General features: G+C 37.9%; 1 long non-coding RNA gene across 4 annotated transcripts in view; it reads right to left on the reverse strand.

Annotated features, from left to right (window-relative positions):
- The window catches only part of LOC105466938 (uncharacterized), a 109,801-nt gene that overhangs the window by 74,185 nt on the left and 12,053 nt on the right, over window positions 1–23,563 (reverse strand). For 3 of the 4 annotated variants that reach the window (XR_011624610.1, XR_011624609.1, XR_011624611.1), the window contains exons 2-5: window positions 22,816–22,944; window positions 14,350–14,411; window positions 13,666–13,756; window positions 4,624–4,943 (exon numbers count right to left, since the gene is read on the reverse strand). This is a non-coding gene — a long non-coding RNA (uncharacterized lncRNA). The remainder of the gene's footprint in view (window positions 1–4,623; window positions 4,944–13,665; window positions 13,757–14,349; window positions 14,412–22,815; window positions 22,945–23,563) is intronic. The other variant, XR_011624612.1, reaches the window with a different exon arrangement.

Genomic DNA, 23,563 nt, shown 5'->3' on the forward strand with positions numbered 1-23,563 from the left:
ATATCCTCACAAGTGTTCATTATTGTCTGACTTTTGGATAAAAACAGTTTTAACTGGGGTGAGCTGATGTCTCATAGTTTTGATTTGCATTTCTATGATTATCAATGATGCTGAATACCTTCTCATATATCTGTTTGCCATTTGTATGCTTTATTTTGAGAAATTTCTATTTAGGTTTTTGTTAATTTATTAATTGGATTATTAGAATTTTTTCCCATAGAGTTGTTTGAGCTCCTTCTCTATTATGGTTATTAGCCCTTTGTCAAATGGATAGTTGATAAATATTTTCTCTCATTCTATGGGTTGTCTATACACCTTGTTGATTTCTTTGCTGTGAAAAAGCTTTTTAACTAGATGTGATCCCATTTGTCCGTATTTGCTTTGTTTGCTTGTGCTCGTGGAGTATTATTCAGGAATTTTTTGCCAAATTTAATGTCCTGGAGAGTTTCCCCAATGTTTTCTTTTTTGGTAGTTTCATAGTTTGAGGTCTTAAACTTAAGTTTTTGATACATTTTGATTTGATTTTTGCATGTGGTGAGAGATAGGGGTCTAGTTTCATTCTTCTGCATATGGAAATCCAGTTTTCCTAGAACCATTTATTGAAGAGACTGTCCTCTCCCTAATGTGTATTCTTGGGACTTTGTCAAAAATGAATTCACTGCAGGTATATGGATTAGTTTCTGGGTTCTCTATGCTGTTGCGTTGGCCTATGTGTCTGTTTTTATGGCAGTACCATGCTATTTTGGTTACTATGGCTCTGTATTATAATTTGAAGTCAGGTAACATGATTCCTCTAGTTTTGTTCTTTTGCTCAGGATAGCTTTGACTATTCTGAGTCTTTTGTGGTTCCATTTATATTTTAGGATTTTTTTTTCTATTTATGTGAAGAATGTTATTGGCATTTTGATAAGAATTGCATTGAATCTGTAGATTGCTTTCAGTAACATGGATGTTTTAACACTATTGATGCTCCCAATCTGTGAACATGGAATATCTTTCCATTTTTAAATGTCCTCTGTAATATCTTTTTTCAATGTTTTATAATTTTCATTGTAGAGATCTTTCACTTCTTTGGTTAATTCTTAGGTATTTTATTTTACTTGCTGCTATTACAGATAACATTTTCTTGGTTTCTTTTTCAGATTGTTTCCTTTTGGCATATAAAAATGCTACTGATTTTTGTATGTTGATTTTGTATCCTGCAACTTTACCAAATTTGTTTTATCAGTTGTAATAGTTTGTGTGTGTGTCTGTGTGTGTGGAGTCATTAGGTTTTTCCAAAAATAAGATTATATCATCTGCAAACAAGAATAATGTGACTTCTTCCTGTACTGTGGATGTCCTTTATTTGTTTGTCTTGTCTGATTGCTCTAGTTGAGACTCGCAGTACTTGTTGAATGACACTAGTGAAAGTGGTCATCCTTGTCACATTCCAGATCTTAGAGGAAAAGCTTTCAGTTTTTTTCACATTCAGTATGATACTAGCGGTGCGTCTGTCATATATGACTTTTATTGTGTAAGAACTAATTAATTTTTACATTAGAAGGGGCATTTGATGCTACAACTAAAAAGAAAAACTCACAAATATCTTTGCACAGTCTGAAGGCTGCACTGTTAGCTTCCCTGCTTTTGAGGTTTTGGGACTTGGACTGAGACAGTTCAGTCTTCCTTGCTCCTCAAGTTGGAGATGGCCTATTGTGGGATGTCACCTTGTGATCGTGTGAGTCAATTCTCTTTAACAAACTCCCTTTCATATACGCATATATCCTATTAGTTCTCTCTCTCTAGAGAACCCTGTCTAATACACTTAGGAAAGCCATCCTCAGTCTACTGCCATCTGGGTGCTAACAGAATGCACTGAGTGTGATTTTGGAATGTGTTTCTGTAATCCATTTTCTGGATTGGGAACACATTAATCTCTGCTGCTGAGGATGCATGTGAAAAATTCTAGTGTCCTTGTTTTCTGATCTTTGATATCTTTGTTTGCCTCCATGAATTAACAACGTCATATTAGTTCATCATTGTTCTCTCCAGTCTTAATTTGTGGCTTTATGATAATAATTATTATTTTAGAAATAGGGTCTCGCTCTGTTGTCCAGGTTGGAGTGCAGTGTCACAATGGTAGAATATTATAACATCAAACTCCTGGACTCAAGGGATCTTCCTGCCTCAGCTTCTCAAGTAGCTAGGACTGCAGGCATGCACTACCAGGCCTAGCTAATGCTTTTTTGTTTGTTTTTAATTATTTTTTTCTATAGAGATGGGAAATTTGTGGTTTCATTGAAACCAGCTCACATGGTGTTTGAGATTTGGGTTAAATGAATTGAATTTTAGTGTGTACATTAAAGTAAGTCTTGCTTCCTTTACTCTTGTGACCAAAACTGCTGTATGCATAAATAGAACTTTCTCAAAGAGGATTTCTACTACAGTTACTTTCTACTTCACTGCTTTTTTCCTAAGTGCCTTTTAGGTAAGGATTGAATAGCTCTTCACTCATTCACTTATTTATCCATTCGCTTACTTCATTCATTTAATATATGTTAAAGGACATCCCACCGTGGTCTTTGTGTTGTATTAGACCCTGGAAATATAATTTTGATGAAGACTCACAGTCTTTTGCCTTGTAAGACCAATATTCAGTGGGGGATAAGAAAAATCCCAAAGACACTAGTAAGTTAAATCATTATAATCAGTGGTAAGTTGTATAAAAAACAAACAAGGTGATAAGATGTGAATAAATGAGTGTTTCCATTTAAGTGTGATGATTAGAAAGGCTTTCTTAAGGAGGTAAAGCACTGAAACCTAAAGCATGAGAGGAGCTAGACAGTGTGGGTGAAACACACTCCAGCCTGAGGTCAAAGAATATGCAGAAATGTTACCTGAAAAATAACGGTGTTTTTGTAGAACCAGAAAGGACAAGGCCCTGGCATCATGAGTCTATCAGTCCACCTTTCTCAAAAGGTGGTGAGTACTTTAAAGGCCAGGCTTGTACCTGTGTGCACCATCTTTCCTTCTGCAGCTAGGGCAAGTGTTGATGAGCAATGAGACGTCTATTACTTTAGTTGAAAAATTGAAGAATTGAAAGAATGCCAATCTGGATCTTTATAAACTTCACACATATGGTGGCATTACTTAAAAGCATTGATACACTACTTTCCTGTTAGCACTGACATCTCCAAGGGATTTCAGTGGGCCATGTGAAATGATCGTTTATCTAGTTTAGGGAAATGATTCCTTTCACCCTCCCTGGAATCTTTCAAATGTGTTCTTGTCTCTATGAGTTTGGGGAAAAGTTCTCTTTCTAGGAATGCCCAAAGTTCTATGCTCCTATATTTTACAAGCTTCATCCATGCACATTCGTCTTTCTTAGTTATGCCATATCTGGATTGTACCTATATTGCTATTTAACATATGTCTACTTATATGTTAGACTATTTACCTCACTTAAATAAAACTTAAATGCCTACTAGATCCATATGCTATGCAGTAACATTTATAAGATAATATTGTATTCAGTATTTCACATATATTTTTAATATACATTAAAATAAACATGTAACTTTTTCTTTTATACTGAGCATCTGTGTCTTAACCTAAAATTATATCGTCTACCACCAAGGTTACCTATGAAAGCAATATCCTAAGGACATGGGGATTTTCAGAGTGTTGCAGATTGTTTTCTTGTTATTTGTGTTAGTCTGGGGGCAGAGAGAATGCTTAAAGGGATAGGCATAATGGCAGGAGGAAGCATTTAATGCCAAGAATCAGTAATAGGCCAATTCTGGCTTCATTGTATTGGCCCCAGTGCTCAAACTGGTTAGATGAGACCTTTGAAATTGATGCCTTATAAGAGTACTTCTTTACCATTATTGGAGTCCCAGATGTCTTTTACTTTGAGCTTCTTTTAGGAAGCTCTTGAAAACTGTACTTTCTCAGTACATGTAGCACATCTATTAGCACATACTTACAAGGGGGCTTACACAAAACAACAACAAAAATTTTTTTAAAATCCTGCTAATAATTGGCATTTATTAAGGGCTTACTATGTTCTGGATCCTTTGCCTGATAACTCATGTGCATTATGTCTTTTAATTCTTTTCACAATCTCATGTGGTATGTGCTATTGTTAACACTATTTTATAGAAAGGGAAAAAGAAGAGATAAAGCAGTAATTTGCTGAAGTTCAAACTACTAGAAAGTTATAGAGACTGATTTTGGGCTCTAGCACTTTGACCAACTCTGTTAACCATACTACTATAGTCTCCTTTTTCAGTATTCCTCATATCTAATCCTGATAAGGAGAGAATAGCACATCCATTTGGTGAAGGAATGTGTTACCAGAAACTTGGATGATTGACAATAGCACCAGATGTTAATGCTATGGATTCTTCCTCCAAGAATGGAAACTGTCTATTCTGAGATACACAGGGAATAAAGATAGATGTGAAGAGTCCAGGTGGTAATTAACACTCTCCCCACTACTTCTTTATGCTCAGTTTCTGTTTTCTTAGATGAGGTTAAAAAAATTAGAATAAATTCTCCTTCATTCCAGTTGCAACATATTCTAATTTTAAGGGATCACAGGTTAATTAAATTGATTTAAAAACAACTTTTGAGTACTACCTTAATTAACCTTCCAGGTTTCTTCTCATTCTGCTCCCATTCAGCACTATCAGTCTTCCAGGGCAAGGGGTTAGCACTCCTCACCTCCTCAGGTAGGAGGGGAGGGTGGGAAATAGCATTTGTTCCTCAGTTTGATTAGTGGAGCTCATTAGCTGTCAGATATAAGGCACTAGCAGTCCATCAGATGAGAGCAGCAACACCAGTGACATTTATTACATGGCCATCGTTCACAGGCTGCTTAGAAACCAATTTCCATTCTTATAGATTCTGTCCCCAAAATGGGAGTTCTCCAGGATTCATAAGCAAGCCTGATCAAAATTCTGAGCAAAGAAAAGAGAGAGAGAAAATAAAAGGCCTTAAGATAACCAAAGCACAAAACTAGCCCTGAACACTTAAAGCAGAAATAAAGGAGTCAAGTCGTCAGTTGCTTTTCTTTTTGTTAGCTGAGCCTGGGTGTTATTTACACAGTTTCAGGAGACTTGCTGTTCTTGTGTTTTCCTGCGATTTCACAAAGTGAATGGGCATCAAAGCTGTTTGGTTGATGGTCCTAACACAGTGGAAACCGACATTGGTTTTCTGAATTGATCACCATATGCTTATCTGTCTGTTTACCTTGCCTGTCCTAAAATGCTTCCGGACAACTGACTTGAAAGAGGACTTGGCCAGACCACACAGTGGGCAGATGTTTCATTTGCAAAAAGATCTCAGTGCAATGAGCCAGGAAATCCTCTGAAAGCATTTCTGCCTTTTAGCAGTGTGGGAAGGCACTTATTTTTTAGAACTTATAAATAAATATCAGCAAATGGTCCTTTTTCTAAATCATATATGGTTTATACAAAGAAATGGATGCTGAATGAATTCAAATTTTTTTTTTTTATAGAGAAAACTATAGTGGTGGAATCCTTTAAACATTGCATTGATTTCTCATTTGCCCTCAGTATAGCTGACTTAGTTTCCTTATGTACAATATGAGTGTATTGCATGGTATTTGTAGTCTTTTCTGGCTTGAAATTATTTATCTTTACGATTATGGGTAGTTTTGGAGCCCCTTTTTTCTATTATTTTGAGTAACCCTCACTCCAACCCTATGAGCTAGATATTATGATTTCTCGCATTTACAGAGGCATCCACTGAGGTACACTGATGTGAAGTCACTTACTTACCTAAGGGTACATGGTTAAATGCTGAAGGCAAGGGGTGAACTCCAGTGGGAGATGTCAGATCCTGCTGGTTTATCCATTCTGCTGCTTCCCGGATCCTCTTTACCTCTAACAATCTATGATTCACACCTGCAAATCTTTGAGGCAGTAAATTGCCATTTTTCTTTAAGTTACTTTAACTTTTGTTTTGCCTGAGGGGTTTTTAACTAAAAACAACATTCGCAAATTACTCCCTGGTCTCCTCCACTCACTTCTGTCCACGTAGGCGGTGGCAGTGGCACAAATCCTTAGGATCTCAGGACTACCCAGCACACCTGGTTTCTTCTTATATTTCTAAAGAGCAGAGAACTGAACCAAGAAATATAGGCATTGCTGTATTACTTGTAAAGATTTCAAGGAAGTATTTTTAGCTTGGAGGAAAGGTGAGTCAAGAAGTAAAATTTCCTGATAAATATACCTTACAGTAGAGGTTTTCAAACTTGGAAAGGTGTTAGACTCGCATGAGGAGTTGTTAAGTGCATGTTTACGGACCCTCTCATGGAGACTGATTCAATGTGGGGCTCAGTCACGTGAATTTTTATTATGCTTTGCAGGTGATTCTGATGCAACTAGATAAGGTTAAAGAACAGCTGACTCAGAGACTCTCTGGAAGGTTACAGCAGAAGAGACAGTTGTTCTGAAAGCATTTCCATGGTGTCAAAGTCCTCCCATAAATTCTTACATTCTTAAGTTTAAATTCAAGGCTGATGTACCCATATTCCTTCTTACCTTCTTTCTCTTCTTGGCTATCTCCTATTTATCTTATATTTAACAGCCAAATATAGAACTTTTTATTTTTTCCCCTGAATGTTGTCCTCCTTCATATGTTCCCCATTCCAATAAATAGCATTACCAACCACCTGGTTATTAAAATAGTAAATCTGGGCATCATTCTTGTCTACTCTCTTCCTGCTCATACTTTCACTTTCCATCCCTTCCTCTAACTTCTAATCTATTAGCAAAACCCTTTGTTATACCTCCAAAATATCTTTTCTTTTTCTTTTTTCTTTATTTTCTCCATTGCCACTACCATCATCTTAGTTCAAGCCAACATCAAATCTCGCTTGAATTTCTGAAGTAGTCTTCTCACTGCTTCTGATTTGACCCCGCCAACTGATCTTCCACAGAGCCACCAATGATTTTTAAAATATATTCATCATGCCTCACTTGAAACACTCTAATGGCCTTTTATTGCAAATGGAATAAAATTCACACTTCTTATGCTCTGCAAGTGCACACCTGGCTACATCCTGCCTAGCTGCACACACATCAGCTTCCTGGGAGTTTGTAGGTTGAGCTTTCCCCCTGCCCAGGGCTGTTGTGCTCACAGTCATCTGCCTACAAGATTTTCCTTCTGAATCACTCCTTCTGTTCCTCTAGATCACAGTTAAATTGTTACTACATGAGAGAGGCGGCGCCTGACTTCTCTAGATACCTCCTACCTCATTTATCTCATCCACAAAGCTATTTGTATTTCCCTCATAGTATATATCACTATTAAAATTATTTATTTGTTAATTTCCTGCTTCTCGCAATGGAATGTAAGCTCCCTGGAGTCAGCAACTTCATCTGCCTCGGTCTTCTTTGTACCTCAATGCCCAGCTCCACACTTTGGCACTTAACAAAGACCTCATAAATATCTATTGCATTTAAATCAGATATTAATAAGTTGTTTGAACCTTTCCTTCTTTGCAAAATGGAATTATCGTGGATATAGGTATCATTCTTCTGGAAGGTATAATTGATCTGGAAAAAGAAAAGGGTCAATTTGTGTACGGTATATTGCCTTTGTTCCTGAAAATTCCACATAGAAGAATCTTTTAAACTAAGAGAGTCCACTCACATTGACACCATCCATGCTGATTATGTCTGATGGGAGAGTATTTCCTAACTCTCAGCTTTCTCTTCTCCAGACAAAAGACAGCTGCTTTCCTGGTTCATGGCCGAACCCACTGTGCTCATGGCAGCCCTCCCAGCATGGCTATGGAGGGTCCATTGAACATAATGAAAGACACTCAGCTCCAAACAATTACAAAAACAAATGACGATGAACTGCTTCATGCCCTCCTCTGCTGTGTAACTCCTCATCTGCTGTTAGCTTGAAAAGCATCCTGTGGTGGAAATGTGATTGCACTTTGAACAGTCAGAGAAAGAAAACACAAGTGGCTTCCTCCAAAGGCTACAAAGAGGGTAATTCTCTTTGTTTAAGTGTTAGACACAAATTAAGTTCAAATTCTCTCAAACAATAAAATACTACTATTTTTTTTCTAGAGTTCATATTTTAAGATTTTCTTAACTACAAATCTCTTTGAAGGTTTGTATTTAACCACTTTGCATTTTGAGAGACAGCTAACTAAGCATGGTCTGCCTCTAAGCCAAAGAGGTTGAGTCAAAAAATAGCAATTAAGAATAGTCTTTATGTTTGGAATTACTTTTTGGTTGTTGTTTTCTTGACCCAATGCATTTTTTTCTTCATCTGCTAGAACATCTTGATTTTGCTTTGGCAAATAATTCTTCCAAAACTCTTAGTCCACGTGATTTAGCTGGGAAAAATCCACCCTGGGTATAAAAATGGAAACAATTCACAAGCTGCATCAATCAGATTGTCTCTCTCTGGAATTTTCATCTTGTTTGGAGTAACTCAAAGGCTGAAATAGTAATATGTGATGGTGAGTCCAAAAGAGATTGTCCATTTGTTTCTGTTACTAAAGCTCCTAGAGGCCCCAGTTTCACGTGCTTTCAGAGACCTGCTTCTTAAGCCTCTCTTTCAATTGTATGAGCTATTCTATGTTCTTAAAATTCTTTTAATTGTCTATTGCTGCATAACATACCACTTCTGAGTTTAGTGGCAATGATTTTATTAAACTTATGGTTCTCTAAGTCAGAAATTGGGACACAGCACAGAGGGGATGTCAGGTCTTACTGGATGACTTGATGAGTTTAAGTTCTGGCTGTTAGCTGGATTCCTCACTTCCTCTCCACATCACATCTATTTGGTCTAGAATATATAAGATTTTTTTTTTTTTTTTTTTTTTTGTATTCACATAACTAGGCATCTTGGCAGGGTTGGCTGGAATAGCTGGGGCTGTTTGGCCATCTATTCTGCTCCATATGCCCCCTCACATGATGAGTTTGCCTTCCCCACAGCGCATCAATTCACAGAATAGTCCAGCTTCTTACACAGTGGTTGACTTTCATTCAAGCAGGTGTACCAAGAGTCCAAGGTGCAAAATCTCTTCTAAGTATGCCTCAGCAGTCAAATAGCATTTATTTGTTGAATCGCATTAGTTACTAGTGAGTCACAGAATGAGTCCAGGTTAAAGGAGAGAGAACTTCACAAGAACATGAGTAGTTGGCAGTGTGGTTCTTTCAGGTGTCTTTGGAGACTAACACATCAGCAAATTTCTTTGGAACTTGAGTTTTGGTTCTTACAACTACATAATCCCAGTTTTGCCAATCCATACCATGTATTGGGGAATCTGTGATAGTGTTCCTCAGAATTTAAATTTCACATAGCAAAACTAAAAATATTGCATCCTTACATTGGGTTATCGCTTTTGAATTTTGCAAGTAAAAATATTAAAATATACATAATCTACTATCATTTAGTAAACAAAAGGAGATTTAATACCAAAATGTAGGGGGAGACCTAAACTCATAATGAGGAATAATCTGTTCATTTCTTTCTTTTAGGAACAATGAACAATAATCACTTCATTTATTTCTTTTAGAAATAATTCATTTATTTTATTTTATTTTATTTTTTGAGACAAGGTCTTGTTCTATCACCCAGGCTGGAGTGTAGTGGTGAGATGTTAACTCTCTGTAACCTTCGCCTTGGGGATTCAAGCAATTCTTGTGCCTCAGTCACCCAAGTAGCCGGAATTACAGGCATGTGCCACTCTGCTCAGCTAATTTTTGCATTTTTAATAGAGACAGGGTTTTGTGATGTAATTCATGTATTTTAAATATAAAAAACAAGCTTTCTGAAAAAACTCACCTTTTCTTTCTTATTTTGTTTAGAACAGTGGAAACTTTCTCCCTGATTGGCAAAGTCTGCTAAAGGACTTTGGAGAACTACTGTTCTATAAACGTGAAATGCCGAAGTGCATGATCCTTACAGCTTGCCACAAAATAAAGATACAGATAAAGGCACAAGGATACAGATAAAGGCATTAGATACAGATAAAGACACAAGGAGAATGGTGGTGTGGGAAAGCCATAATGGAGAAGGTAGGGAGGCGGAGGAGGCAGGAACTCATTAAGGGTGGGAGAACAAAGAAGATGACGGAAAGGAAAAAGGACAGATGTTTGTTGAAATTTGCTAATTCCAGAAGTTTTAGATGTGTTTAATTTAATCTTAATCACAGTACTCTGATGTAAGAATACATGCCCCATTTAAAGATAAGGACGTAAGATCAGAAAGCTTGGGCAAAGTCCTCAAGCTTTTAAGTTGCTGAATTAGGACTTGGATCAGGTTTGGTCTGAGGCCAAGGATTATTCCACTGCATTGAAGGACCTTAGAAGTGAGTTAAGCATCCAGACATACAATGAATATGTAAGATACGTGAACTGAGCATCTATTGTGTTATAGGGACAGAGGCTACTATAATGAAAGAGACAGACATGTTTACCTCCAGGAAATTTATAGTTTAGCACTGGGTGATAGACAGTATAGTATTAGTTACATGGCATTGTGATGAGTGCCATTGGGGAATGTTTAATTGGAATTTAAGAAGCTTCTAAAGCTAATGAGTGGTCTCCAGTCTAATCAGGAGAGTCAAGAAAGGCTTCCCAGAGGAAAAAAGTCTATATAGAGGTTAGCTAAGTGAAGAAAGAGTGTGTTTGGTGGGGCTTCAGGAGTCATAGGAAGGGGTTTTTCTGGAAAAATGGAGAAATCTGGAGCTAAGAAGTGGCAAGATAACTTTGAGGAGCTCCATGCAATTCAATATGGTGAGAGTTAAGTGCCTGAGAGCCTGGGCTAGTGGAAATGGAGAGTTAGGCAGGCACTAGCTCAAGACAGGCTAGGGAACCATGATTGTTTTCCATTCTGTCTGATGCTGAAAGTGGGAGGTGTGCTGTTGTTTTGCTTTTGCTGCAAGGACTTCTTTTGACAGCCCATAAAGCAATGATGGATGTCAAAAATAATACTTCTCGGCTTTTGTCACCTTGCTATATATTTCCCATACATTCTTAAGGGAAAATTTGAATCACCAGCCATTAATAAACTTATAAGTATACTTGAGTGGTTCTGAGAAGAGCAGGTCATCTCTATTTCTTTGTCTCAGAGAGATTTTTGGTGAAATATTTTAATGTTTGCATGACCTTTAATCAAACATACTACACATTTTTAGATCTCAGTAAATTACTGCCTTCCTGTAAGTACTGTGGGCAGTGGAAGGGGGGGAGGGGAGGAACATAAAAGTACCATTAAAAAAAAAAGTTATCCTTTTATTTTTTTTCTCCATGCAGTTTTTATTCCTGCCAGTGAAGAGATTTTTTTTTCCCCTGTTGTGCCCTATGTAAATTAGGCAGGCTTTTATTAGCAATAAAAATTTACCAAGTTATCTTCCTTCTGGGTCTAATGTATTTCCTACAACTCTTCTCAGGCTATAAAAGGATTAAGTTCCTTGAAATCTCTAATTCTTAATCATTACTAGCTCGTTAATATCACCCTTATCTGATGGGCAGTGACACTGACTCAAAAACCAGGGTATATCTTCAAGTAAGTTTCTAAGTGAAGAAAACTAAACATTTTTTACTAGATGCTGGTCAATCCAACTTTAAAGAAGAATAATTGCATTCCTCTGTTAGCCAGGACTCTTTTGGTTTCAAGTGGTAGGAATCAACTCAATCCGGCTTAAGTAAAAAATATAAATTAAAAAAAAAATAAGGACATTCATTGGTTTTGACAATGAGAGAGTCCAGGACTGTTCTGGCTTCAGGTCTGATTGGGTCCAGGCCCTCAAATTATAACACTGGAACTTCTATCCCTATCTTCTGGATCTGCTTTGCTCTCTGTTTGGTTCAATTTTAGCATGTTCTAACCATGTGATGGCTGTATTGTGGTCTATGAACACAATATTCTTACTTGCTGCCATAGAGCTTGTGAAGGTAGAATTTGCATCCCTTGTCTTAGAAATTACATAGACTAAGAAGTACATAGTAGGAGTATCTTGGAAAATCCAGATTTTATTACCAGAGTAAAGGGGAATAGACAACAGAGAGATGGAAATGACAGATTTCCCTATACAATTACTTTTTAAAAGTAGTTTTAGGATTTATGATACATAAAATACAATAAAACCATCATTTCATCTTGCAGGCAAGACAAGGCCTCATAATTCAGCCATTGTATTTTTGAGGTCCCAGGATTACAGAATCTGTGATAGATTCATGTGCAGAGTTCTACAGGTTTCACAGGAGAATTTTCTCTACATAGAGCAAGTTTATTAAATAATGGAGTAATTACTTAGTCTCATTTTTCTCAGCCACATTGCTAATATTTTCATAAGGATGATATAGTTCTGATTTGGGAAGGACAAAAGCCCGATAAATCCCAACTTTCCAGCCCAATTTCATTTCCTTTAGCAGCTTTTCTGTGCCTAAAAGGAATCCATTATCTTTTGCCTCATTAAGCATGTCTACATATAACACAAGAGCATTTTCTGGTAAGTGTACCTAAAACTCCGCAGGATGTCCATCAGTACCCGAGGTTCTACCTGTAGAGGGATCCATAATGGTTCATTTTAGCTTTCCTGGAGTGACAGGCACTTTATTGTCGTCATCACTCATTGAAAGACTGAACACTAAAAATACTGCCATTTCTGCAGATTAAGCAATACCAAAGGGAAGTTGGATTCTTCTTATTAAAAACAACATAACGCCTTCATTATAGTCTTTGACTTAAATCCATATCTGTATCCTATATCATAACACAATTGATGCTTTGAGGTCTTCATTTACAGGAAGCAAAGAGCTTCTCCCTATATTTCTCTAAATTTAGGATGATTTAAAATCATTTGCCTTGGCCCATTTTCTACCTTAACATTTACTTGAGTTCTTGCATCTTTGCAGCAAGCCCTTGAATGCTTGTCTCACTTTCTCCTTAATCAAACATGCTTTTGAAGATGTGATTTTAGTTTCCTGACTGAATGCCTTTGGTCCTGTTCTTTTTAGGTAAAGTGAAAATAGCTAATTAGCATCTCTTTTCTTCATAATCTTAGAGTTTTCCATATGGGTTATGGAGAGGATTCAGAATTATTATTATTTTTGAGGTAATTATCCAAGTTGATTAGAGAAGTCCTTTTTTATTTTTAATAATCTCTCCCTGTTTATTACCAATGAATGTTCAGATGCCATCTGGAGCTGTTGAGAGAGATGAATTGAGCATGATTCGGTGCCATGATTAGGTCATATAATTGGCCACCAGGACTGATAGTCACATCATTAACAGCACATGAACAGAGGAAATTACCTGCAGTAAGAGGAGTGAATGATGAATATAGAGTATGACCCTGTTCCACTCTGACCTTTGGCATGCAACGTCTCAAGCACAAAGTGAGAAAGTACAGATGCAAAAAGAAGACCTTAGCGTTATGTCACACACTATAAATGGATTCATAGCTCCAGGGTTGACTTCTCACTGTGGCTAAACAAATACACATAATACCTTAACCATGGGGGAAAGTATAGGAACAACTACCATCTGCTGTGAATTTACTCGATCAAAGGTGTTATGCAATATGTATGTATATTTCAAAAGTCTCACAACCACTGTTTCAGGCATTCCTATTCTGCCCATTGTATAGATGACAAACTGAGTCTAAAAGATGTTAAGTACCTTGAAATTCACACAACTGACGAGTGGCAGAACCAAGCTTCAAATCCAAGCCCACTCAATGTCCATCAGATCTGCTAATTCCAAGTTGCATCTGGTAGATGGAACCATGAGAAGGGCAGAGAGAAAGCGTGAAATTTGTAGGGTTTTGGTCTACTTATTTTTCCTTTATCAGAAACAGTGCTGGCTTTCTTAGGGGCTATCAACTGAGTAAACAAATAATAATAAAACTACCAAACTGAGTATTTATAGTTTACCTCCACATATAAGATGTCATCATTTGATCCTCCCACTTACCCTTTTAGGAAAAAAGGGTTTTATTAAGTAATTCAGGAAAGGCTACCTTTGGCCTAATAATCCATTGAGCATAAATCAGAATGGAAACAAGCTACAAATATGAATGGGACTGAGTCAGATGTCAATGGTGTAGCAATAATAATTAATTACTACAGCAGAAACAGTAAGGATAATATTCCTTTGATATTTCACTTGGAGTTAAGCTCAGAGCTCAGCACTTTACTTATTTTATTTTAAGTCAACTTGGCTGAAGTATAATTCACTTCAAATGTTTTGCATACATCTATAGTGTACGATTCAGTGAGTCATGACAGATATACACACCTGTGAAACCACTACCTTGATCAAAACACAACATTTCCATCACCCCCAAAGGATCCTCATACACACCTTTGCAGTCCACTCCATCCTGCATTCTTCTGCTCAGGCAACCATCAATCTGCTTTTTGTCACTGTAATTAGTTTGCATATTTAATAATTTTATGTAAATGGAATAATACACTACGTGCTCTTTTGTATATGATTTTTTTTCACTCAGAATAATGATTTTGAGTTCACTCATTTCGTTATGTGTATCGATAGATTTTTCTGTTTTTATACATGAGTGATATTTCATCTTATGGGTATGGCACATTTTGTCTAGCCATTTTTCACCTACTGATGAACATTTGAGGTGTTTCCAGTATTTGGCTATTCTGAATAAAGCTTCAGTGAACCTTCATGTGCATGTCCTTTTGTGCTTTTATTTTTCTTGGGATAGATACCTAGAAGTGGAATGGCTGAGACTTACAGTAGGATTATATTTAACTTTTTAAGAAACTGATAACTTTTTTTCAGGGCTGTTATATTTTATATTCCCATAAGCAGTTTATAAGAGTTTTGGTTGCTCCACATCCTCATCAACACTTTTTATTTTCTGTCTTTATTATAGACATTCTAGTGAGTGTAAAGTTGTATCTCATTGTGGTGTTAACTAGATGACTAGTGCAAACTAAAGTTTCAGACATCATGTTCACATGCGATTCTTTGATGACTAATGATGGTGAGCACTTTTTTAGGTGATTTTTGGCAATGCATATATTGTCTTTTGTGAAGTATACTCAAATCTTTTGCCAACATTTATTAGATTATTTTTATTATCATTGATCTGTGAGAGCACTTTGTATATTCTGAATAAAACTGTGTTGTTAGATCATGTATTTCAATTGTTTTTACCATTCCGTATCTTGTCTTTTCATTTTCTTTTTTTTTCATGGTTCACATTAGTGAGTAATATATTTTATTGCTACTACAATTAGCAATAAATGGTGATAACATTGGTTTTCTATACATAGTATCTCTTTAATATATCTATATATCTAGCAATTAATTATAACAAATGATAATATTTATATTATTATTTTTTCTTTTTTATTATACTTTAAGTTCTAGGGTACATGTGCACAGCGTGCGGGTTTGTTACACATGTATACATGTGCCGTGTTGGTGTGCTGCACCCATTAACTAGTCATTTACATTAGGTTTATCTCCTAATGCTATCCCTCCCTGCCTGACCCTACCCCACAATAGGCCCTGGTGTGTGATGTTACCCTTCCTGTGTCCAAGTGTTCTCATTGTTCAATTCCCACCTATGAGTGAGAACATGGGGTGCTTGGTTTACTGTCCTTGTGATAGTTTGCTGAGAATGATGGTTTCCAGCTGCAACCATATCCCTACAAAGGACATGAACTCATCCTTTTTTATGGCTGCATAGTATTCCATGGTGTATATGTGCCACATTTTCTTAATCTAGTCTGTCATTTATGGACATTTGGGTTGGATCCAAGTCTTTGCTATTGTGAATAATGCTGCAATAAACATACGTGTGCATATGTCTTTATAGCAGCATGATTTATAATCCTTTGGATATATCCCCAGTAATGGGACGGCTGGGTGAAATGGTATTTCTAGTTCTAGATCCTTGAGGAATCGCCACACTCTTTTCCACAATGGCTATACTAGTTTACAGTCCCACCAACAGTGTAAAAGTGTCCTATTTCTCCACATCCTCTCCAGCACCTGTTGTTTCCTGACTTTTTAATGATCGCCATTCTAACTGGTGTGAGATGGTATCTCATTGTGGTTTTGATTTGCATTTCTCTGATGGTGAGTGATGATGAGCATTTTTTCATGTGTCTGTTGGCTGTATGAATGTTTTCTTTTGAGAAGTGTCTGTTCATATCCTTTGCCCACTTTTTGATGGGGTTGTTTTTTCTTGTAAATTTGTTTGAGTTCTTTGTAGGTTCTGGATATTAGCCCTTTGTCAGATGAGTAGATTGCAAAAATTTTCTCCCATTCTGTAGGTTGTCACGAAGTCCTTGCCCATGCCTATGTCCTGAATGGTATTGCCTAGGTTTTCTTCTAGGGTTTTTATGGTTTTAGGCCTAACATTTAAGTCTTTAATCCACCTTGAATTATTTTTTGTATAAGGTATAAGGAAGGGATCCAGTTTCAGCTTTCCACTTATGGCTAGCCAGTTTTCCCAGCACCATTTATTAAACAGGGGATCCTTTCCCCATTCCTTGTATTTGTCAGGTTTGTCAGAGATCGGATGGTTGTAGATGTGTGGTTATTTCTGAGGGCTCTGTTCTGTTCCATTGGTCTATATCTCTGTTTTTGTACCAGTACCATGCTGTTTTGGTTACTGTAGCCCTGTAATATAGTTTGAAGTCAGGTAGTGTGATGCCTCCGCTTTGTTCTTTTGGCTTAGGACTATCTTGGCAATGCGGGCTGTTTTTTGGTTCCATATGAACTTTAAAGTAGTTTTTTCCAATTCTGTGAAGAAAGTCATTGGTGGCTTAATGGGGATGGTATTGAATCTATAAATTACCTTGGGCAGTATGGCCATTTTCATGATACTGATTTTTCCTATCCATGAGCATGGAATGTTCTTCGATTTGTTTGTGTTCTCTTTTATGTCATTGAGCAGTGGTTTGTAGTTCTCCTTGAAGAGGTCCTTCATATCCCTTGTAAGTTGGATTCCTAGGTATTTTATTCTCTTTGAAGCAATTGTGAATGGGAGTTCACTCATGATTTGGCTCTCTGTTTGCCTGTTATTGGTATATAAGAATGCTTGTGATTTTTGCACATTAATTTTGTGTCCTGAGACTTTGCTGAAGTTGCTTATAAGCTTAAGGAGATTTTGGGCTGAGACGATGGGTTTTCTAAGTGTACAATCATGTCATCTGCAAACAGGGGCAATCTGACTTCCTCTTTTTCTAATTGAATATCCTTTATTTCTGTCTCCTGTCCAATTGCCCTGGCCAGAACTTCCAACACTATGTTGAATAGGAGTGGTGAGAGAGGGCATCCCTGTCTTGTGCTGGTTTTCAAGGCGAATGCTTCCAGTTTTTGCCCATTCAGTATGATATTGGCTGTGGGTTTGTCATAAATAGCCTTTATTATTTTGAGATATATTCCATCAATAATGAATTTATTGAGTGTTTTTATCATGAAGGGCTGTTGAATTTTGTCAAAGGCTCTTCTGCATCTATTGCAATAATCATGTGGTTTTTGTCTTTCGTTCTGTTTATATGCTGGATTATGTTTATTGATTTGCGTATGTTGAACCAGCCTTGCATCCCAGGGATGAAGCCCACTTGATCATGGTGATAAGCGTTTTGATGTGCTGCTGGATTCAGTTTGCCAGTATTTTATTGAGGATTTTTGCATCAATGTTCATCAGGGATATTGGTCTAAAAGTCTCTTTTTTTGTTGTGTCTCTGCCAGGCTTTGGTATCAGGATGATGTTGGCCTCATAAAATGAGTTAGGGAGGATTCCCTCTTTTTCTATTGATTGGAATAGTTTCAGAAGGAATAGTACCAGCTCTTCCTTGTACCTCTGGTAGAATAGGGCTGTGAATCCATCTGGTCATGGACATTTTTTGGTTGGTAGGCTATTATTGCCTCAGTTTCAGAGCCTGTTATTGGTCTATTCAGGGATTCAACTTCTTCCTAGTTTAATCTTGGGAGAGTGTATGTTTCCAGGAATTTATCTGTTTCTTCTAGGTTTTCTAGTCTATTTGCGTAGAGGTGTTTATAGTGTTCTCTGATGGTAGTTTGTATTTCTGTGGGGTCGGTGGTGGTATCCCCTTTATCATTTTTTATTGCGTCTATTTGATTCTTCTCTCTCTTCTCATTAGTCTTGCTAGTGGTCTATCAATTTTGTTGATGTTTTCAAAAAACCAGCTCCTCGATTCATTGATTTTTTGAAGGGTTTTTTGTGTCTCTATCTCCTTCAATTCTGCTCTGATCTTAGTTATTTCTTGCCTTCTGCTAGCTTTCGAATGTGTTTGCTCTTGCTTCTCTAGTTCTTTTAATTGTGATGTTAGGGTGTCAATTTTAGATCTTTCCTGCTTTCTCTTGTGGGCATTTAGTGCTATAAATTTCCCTCTACACACTGCTTTAAATGTGTCCCAGAGATTCTGGTGTGTTGTATCTTTGTTCTCATTGGTTTCAAAGAACATCTTTATTTCTGCCTTCATTTCGTTATGTACCCAGTAGTCATTCAGGAGCAGATTGTTCAGTTTTCATGTAGTTGAGCGATATTGATTGAGTTTCTTAGTCCTGAGTTCTAGTTTGATTGCACTGTGGTCTGAGAGACAGTTTTGTTATAATTTCTGTTCTTTTACATTTGCTGAGGAGTGCTTCCAACTATATGGTCAATTTTGGAATAAATGTGATGTGGTGCTGAGAAGAATGTATATTCTGTTGATTTGGGGTGGAGAGTTCTTTAGATGTCTATTAGGTCTGCTTTGTGCAGAGTTGAGTTCAATTCCTGGATATTCATGTTAACTTTCTGTCTCATTGATCTGTCTAATGTTGACAGTGGGGTGTTAAAGTCTCCCATTATTATTGTGTGGGAGTCTAAGTCTTTTTGTAAGTCTCTAAGGACTTGCTTTATGAACCTCGGTGCTCCTGTATTGGGTGCATATATATTTAGGATAGTTAGCTTTTCTTGTTGAATTGATCCCTTTATTATTATGTAATGGTCTTCTTTGTCTCTTTTGATCTTTGTTGGTTTAAAGTCTGTTTTATCAGAGACTAGGATTGCAATCCCTGCTATTTTTTGTTTTCCATTTGCTTGATAGATCTTCCTCCATTCCTTTATTTTCAGCCTATGTGTATCTCTGCATGTGAGATGTGTCTCCTGAATACAGCATACTGATGGGTTTTGACTCTTTATTCAATTTGGCAGTCTGTGTCTTTTAATTGGAGCATTTAGCCCATTTACATTTAAGGTTAATATTGTTATGTGTGAACTTGATCCTGTCATTATGATGATAGCTGTTTATTTTGCTCATTAGTTGATGCAGTTTCTTCCTAGCATTGATGGTCTTTACATTTTGGCCATTTTTTGCAGTGGCTGGTACCAGGTGTTCCTTTCCATGTTTAGTGCTTCCTTCAGGAGCTCTTGTAGGGCTGGCCTGGTGGTGACAAAATCTCTAAGGATCTGCTTGTCTTTAAAGGATTTTATTTCTCCTTCACTTATGAAACTTAGTTTGACTGGATATGAAATTCTGGGTTGAAAATTATTTTCTTTAAAAATGTTGAATATTGACCCCCACTCTCTTCTGGCTTGTAGAGTTTCTGCAGAGAGATCTGCTGTTAGTCTGATGGGCTTCCCTTTGTGGGTAACCAGACCTTTCTCTGTGGTTGTCCTTAACATTTTTTCCTTCATTTCACTCTTGGTGAATCTGACAATTATGTTTCTTGGAGTTGCTCTTCTTGAGGAGTCTCTTTGTGGCATTCTCTCTATTTCCTGAATTTGAATGTTGGCCTGCCTTGCTAGGTTGTGGAATTTCTCCTCGATAATATCCTGTAGAGTGTTTTCCAACTTTCCATTCTCCCCGCCACTTTCAGGTCCACCAATCAGGTATAGATTTTGTTCTTTTCACATAATCCCATATTTCTTGGAGGCTTTTTTCATTTCTTTTTACTCTTTTTTTCTCTAAACTTCTCTTCTTGCTTCGTTTCATTCATTTGATCTTCAATCACTGATTCCCTTTCTTCCAGTTGATCGAGTTGGTTACTGAAGCTTGTGCATTTGTCATGTAGTTCTCATGCCATGGTTTTCATCTCTATCAGGTAGTTAAAGGGCTTCTCTGCCTTGGTTATTCTAGTTAGCTGTTCTTCAAATCTTTTTTCAAGGTTTTTAGTTTCTTTGCACTGGGTTTGTAATTCCTCCTTTAGCATAGAGAAATTTGATTGTTTGAAGTCTTATTCTCTCAACTCATCAAAGTCATCTCTGTCCAGCTTTGTTCCGTTGCTGGTGAGGAGCTGCATTCCTTGGGAGGGGGAGAGGTGCTCTGATTTTTAGAATTTCCAGTTTTTCTGTACTGCTTTTTCCCCATCTTTGTGGTTTTATTTGCCTTTGATCTTTGATCATGGTGACATACAGATGGCATTTTGGTGTGGATGTCCTTTCTGTTTGTTAGTTTTCCTTCTAACAGTCAGGACCCTCAGCTACAGGTCTCTTTGAGTTTGCTGGAGGTCCACTCCAGACCCTGTTTGCCTGGGTATCAGCAGTGGAGGCTGCAGAAGAGTGAGTATTGCTGAACAGCAAATGTTGCTCCCTGATCGTTCCTCTGGAAGCTTCATCTCAGAGGGGTACCTGGCCATGTGAGGTGTCAGTCTGCCCCTAGTGGGGGATGTCTCCCAGTTAGGCTACTCGGGGTGCAGGGACGCATTTGAGCAGACAGTCTGTCCATTCTCAGATCTCAGACTTCGTGCTGGGAAAACTACTACTCTCTTCAAAGCTATCAGGGACATTTAAATGTGCAGAGGTTTCTGCGGCCATTTTTAGCTTTGCTCTTTTCCCAGAGGTGGAGTCTACAGAGGCAGGCAAGCCTCCTTGAGCTGTGGTGGGTGCCACCAAGTTTGAGCTTCCAGATTGCTTTGTTTACCTACTTAAGCCTCAGCAATGGAAGGCGACCCTCCCCCAGCCTCGCTGCCACCTTGCAGTTAGATGTCAGGCTGCTGTGCTAGCAATGAGGGAGGCTCCGTGAGCGTGGGTCCCTCCGAGCCTGGTGCGAGATACAATCTCCTGATGTGCTGTTTGCTGAGACCCTTGGTAAAGTGCAATATTAGGGTGGGAATGACCCAGTTTTCCAGGTGTTGTGTGTCACGGTTTCCCTTGGCTAGGAAAGGGAATTCCCTTCCCCCTTGTGCTCCCTGGTGAGTCGATGCCTCACCCTTCTTCAGCTCTCATTCGTTGGGCTGCACCAACTGTCCTGCACCCACTGTCTGACATGCCCCAGTAAGATGAACCTGGTACCTCAGTTGTAAATGCAGAAATCACCCATCTTCTGTGTCGCTCACACTGGCAGCTGGAGGCTGGAGCTGTTCCTATTTGGCCATCTTGGCGCAGATGCCCCCTGGGGCCATGACTTGGCATTCAATGCCTGGTATACCTTGGCTCCTGTTTACCTTCTCAGGCTCAACTTGTGTCCCCTTTGGAACCCCTCCTCCCAGCCTCATTTTCTTAATATTGTCTTTGAAAGAGAAAAATGTCAAATTTTGATAAAATCTAATTGTTTCATTTTTTTCTTTTATGGTTTGTATCATTTTATTTACTTTAGCATATTTAACTCTCATAACTTTATGTGGAACTATAATTGTCTGTATTCCTCAAAGGATTAGACCTAAATCTCCCAGCGACTATGTCCCAGGGACTAGGAATAGGAATTAGACCTATTCCTCCCAGAGGAATGCAGTCAGAGGTTAGAGCGGGGGAACTGAATTTAAGATTCATAAAAGTTTGTGTGGGCAAATGTAAAAGACAGAAAGTAGGACAATATTTTGGATTCTGTCACAGAGGTAATGATTCATTTTCTAAAAGGAGTTTTGATATTAAGATAAATTCAGCATCTTTTCTTGGGTAAAACTTTTCCAAGCTGAAGGAATCAGTGTTCTATGTCTGGTGCCTGATGCCCAATTTATAATCACAAAAACCAAGATAAAATCAGGATGATTTATTTTGAGTCCAGTGCTCTGTCTACCCCTCTGAGGCAAAATCCTTGTCACAGAAAGAAAAAGAAAAAGAAAAAACAGAATTAACATGTTTTTGAATTTTAAAACAATCTATAATTAGCTTATGTAGTAGGATAGAGGGACAAGTCTATATTCTCTTCTTAGAGAAAATACAAATAGGACACGATTTTTCTTTTGAAATATAAATGGCAAAATAGTTTTCCTGACTTCATAAGAATAAAAAAGGATTGAATAGTCACTGTTAAGCTTCATCCTCCCACAACTCTTCTCAGAGAAAAAAAATACAAAATCTTCTTTTCCTCTCCATTTCCTATTATGCAGGCAGGCACCATTAATTGCAATTGATTACTTCTTCAGTCTGCATCCTGCTATTTCTCCTGCCACATTTCTCTGGCCAACTCACTGCTCAGATCTATTTTGGCAGGTGTGAGTTTTATATTTCTCTTGCTCCTGGCTACCTTTGAATTACCACAGCTCTGCAGCATTGCAGGTCCGTCACCTGAAGGTATGACAAAAGAATATTGTACAACTACCACTGATACCAACTTTAAATGGAAATTAGATTTCTTTCCTTCTTATTTTTATGTTCCACTTTAATTTGGGCAAACTGAAGTTCCAGACATCATGTTCACTGCAACCATCTTTCTTTTAGAGAGTGCAATAGTAGTCCTGCTTGCTTAAGTACTTTTCATTTTTTATGTGTCTCTCTCTTTCTCTCTCCTCTCTCTCTCTTTAGTAGTATACCTCTGCCATGGGGAAGGGCATAATGTGTCTACATGAATCTGGCTGTCCATTCAAGCAATAGGAAACAGGAGAGTCACTTACCAAGTGGATGAAATGTGCTGCAGTGGTCTAGGGCCCTTTAACTCTTGAGTTCTATTTCCAAAGCAAAATGCATTTTCAGGAGCAATGTCTGGGAGCCCAGGTGGATCTTTGGAAGGCTGAATTGCAATCCTTATAATATCATTTGAAAATTTGAGAGAGTAACAGTATATACAGGAACACCAAAAACGTAACCAGTAAACAACCAGTAAATCCCTTGAAATCAAGTAGCCAATTACCTTTTTGAATAAACCAAATTCTCAATTCCACTAAAATGGTACATATAACCCAGTGTAAACATCTCAGTCTGTCTTCGTTTAACAGAACATTTTGTTGATTTATTGGGGGAACAAGATCTTTTGGTCAATCTAATTTTTGCAGAGCTTATAGACAAAAAGAATGGTTGGTGGCTTTGCAGGTTATTCTTGGTTTGCCTCTATCAAATATATCTTGCCCTTCCCTCCCCTGCTGTTTGGCCCAGGAAGGCTGACCTCTATGGACTGTGTGTCAAGCACTTTCTTTCTCAGATCTTTAGTTGAGTTGAACCAATGGGAGATACTATTAGGGTATCGGAGAGTGGGAGGAGAAAGAGGGTGGGATATTTCTTCTTCCCTGGCTAGCTTTTCTGCTTTGCTCTGCTACTGGCAGGAACTATGCTCATTGCAGCCCCTGCCTCCACGGTCAGTCACCACTCCGTGGCCCCCACTACTCCATAGCCCCAGCTCCTCTGGGCCTCATAACATTTTTTCCA

The sequence above is a fragment of the Macaca nemestrina genome, chromosome 6 (genome assembly GCF_043159975.1).
Source record: "Macaca nemestrina isolate mMacNem1 chromosome 6, mMacNem.hap1, whole genome shotgun sequence".
Taxonomy (NCBI): domain Eukaryota; kingdom Metazoa; phylum Chordata; class Mammalia; order Primates; family Cercopithecidae; genus Macaca; species Macaca nemestrina.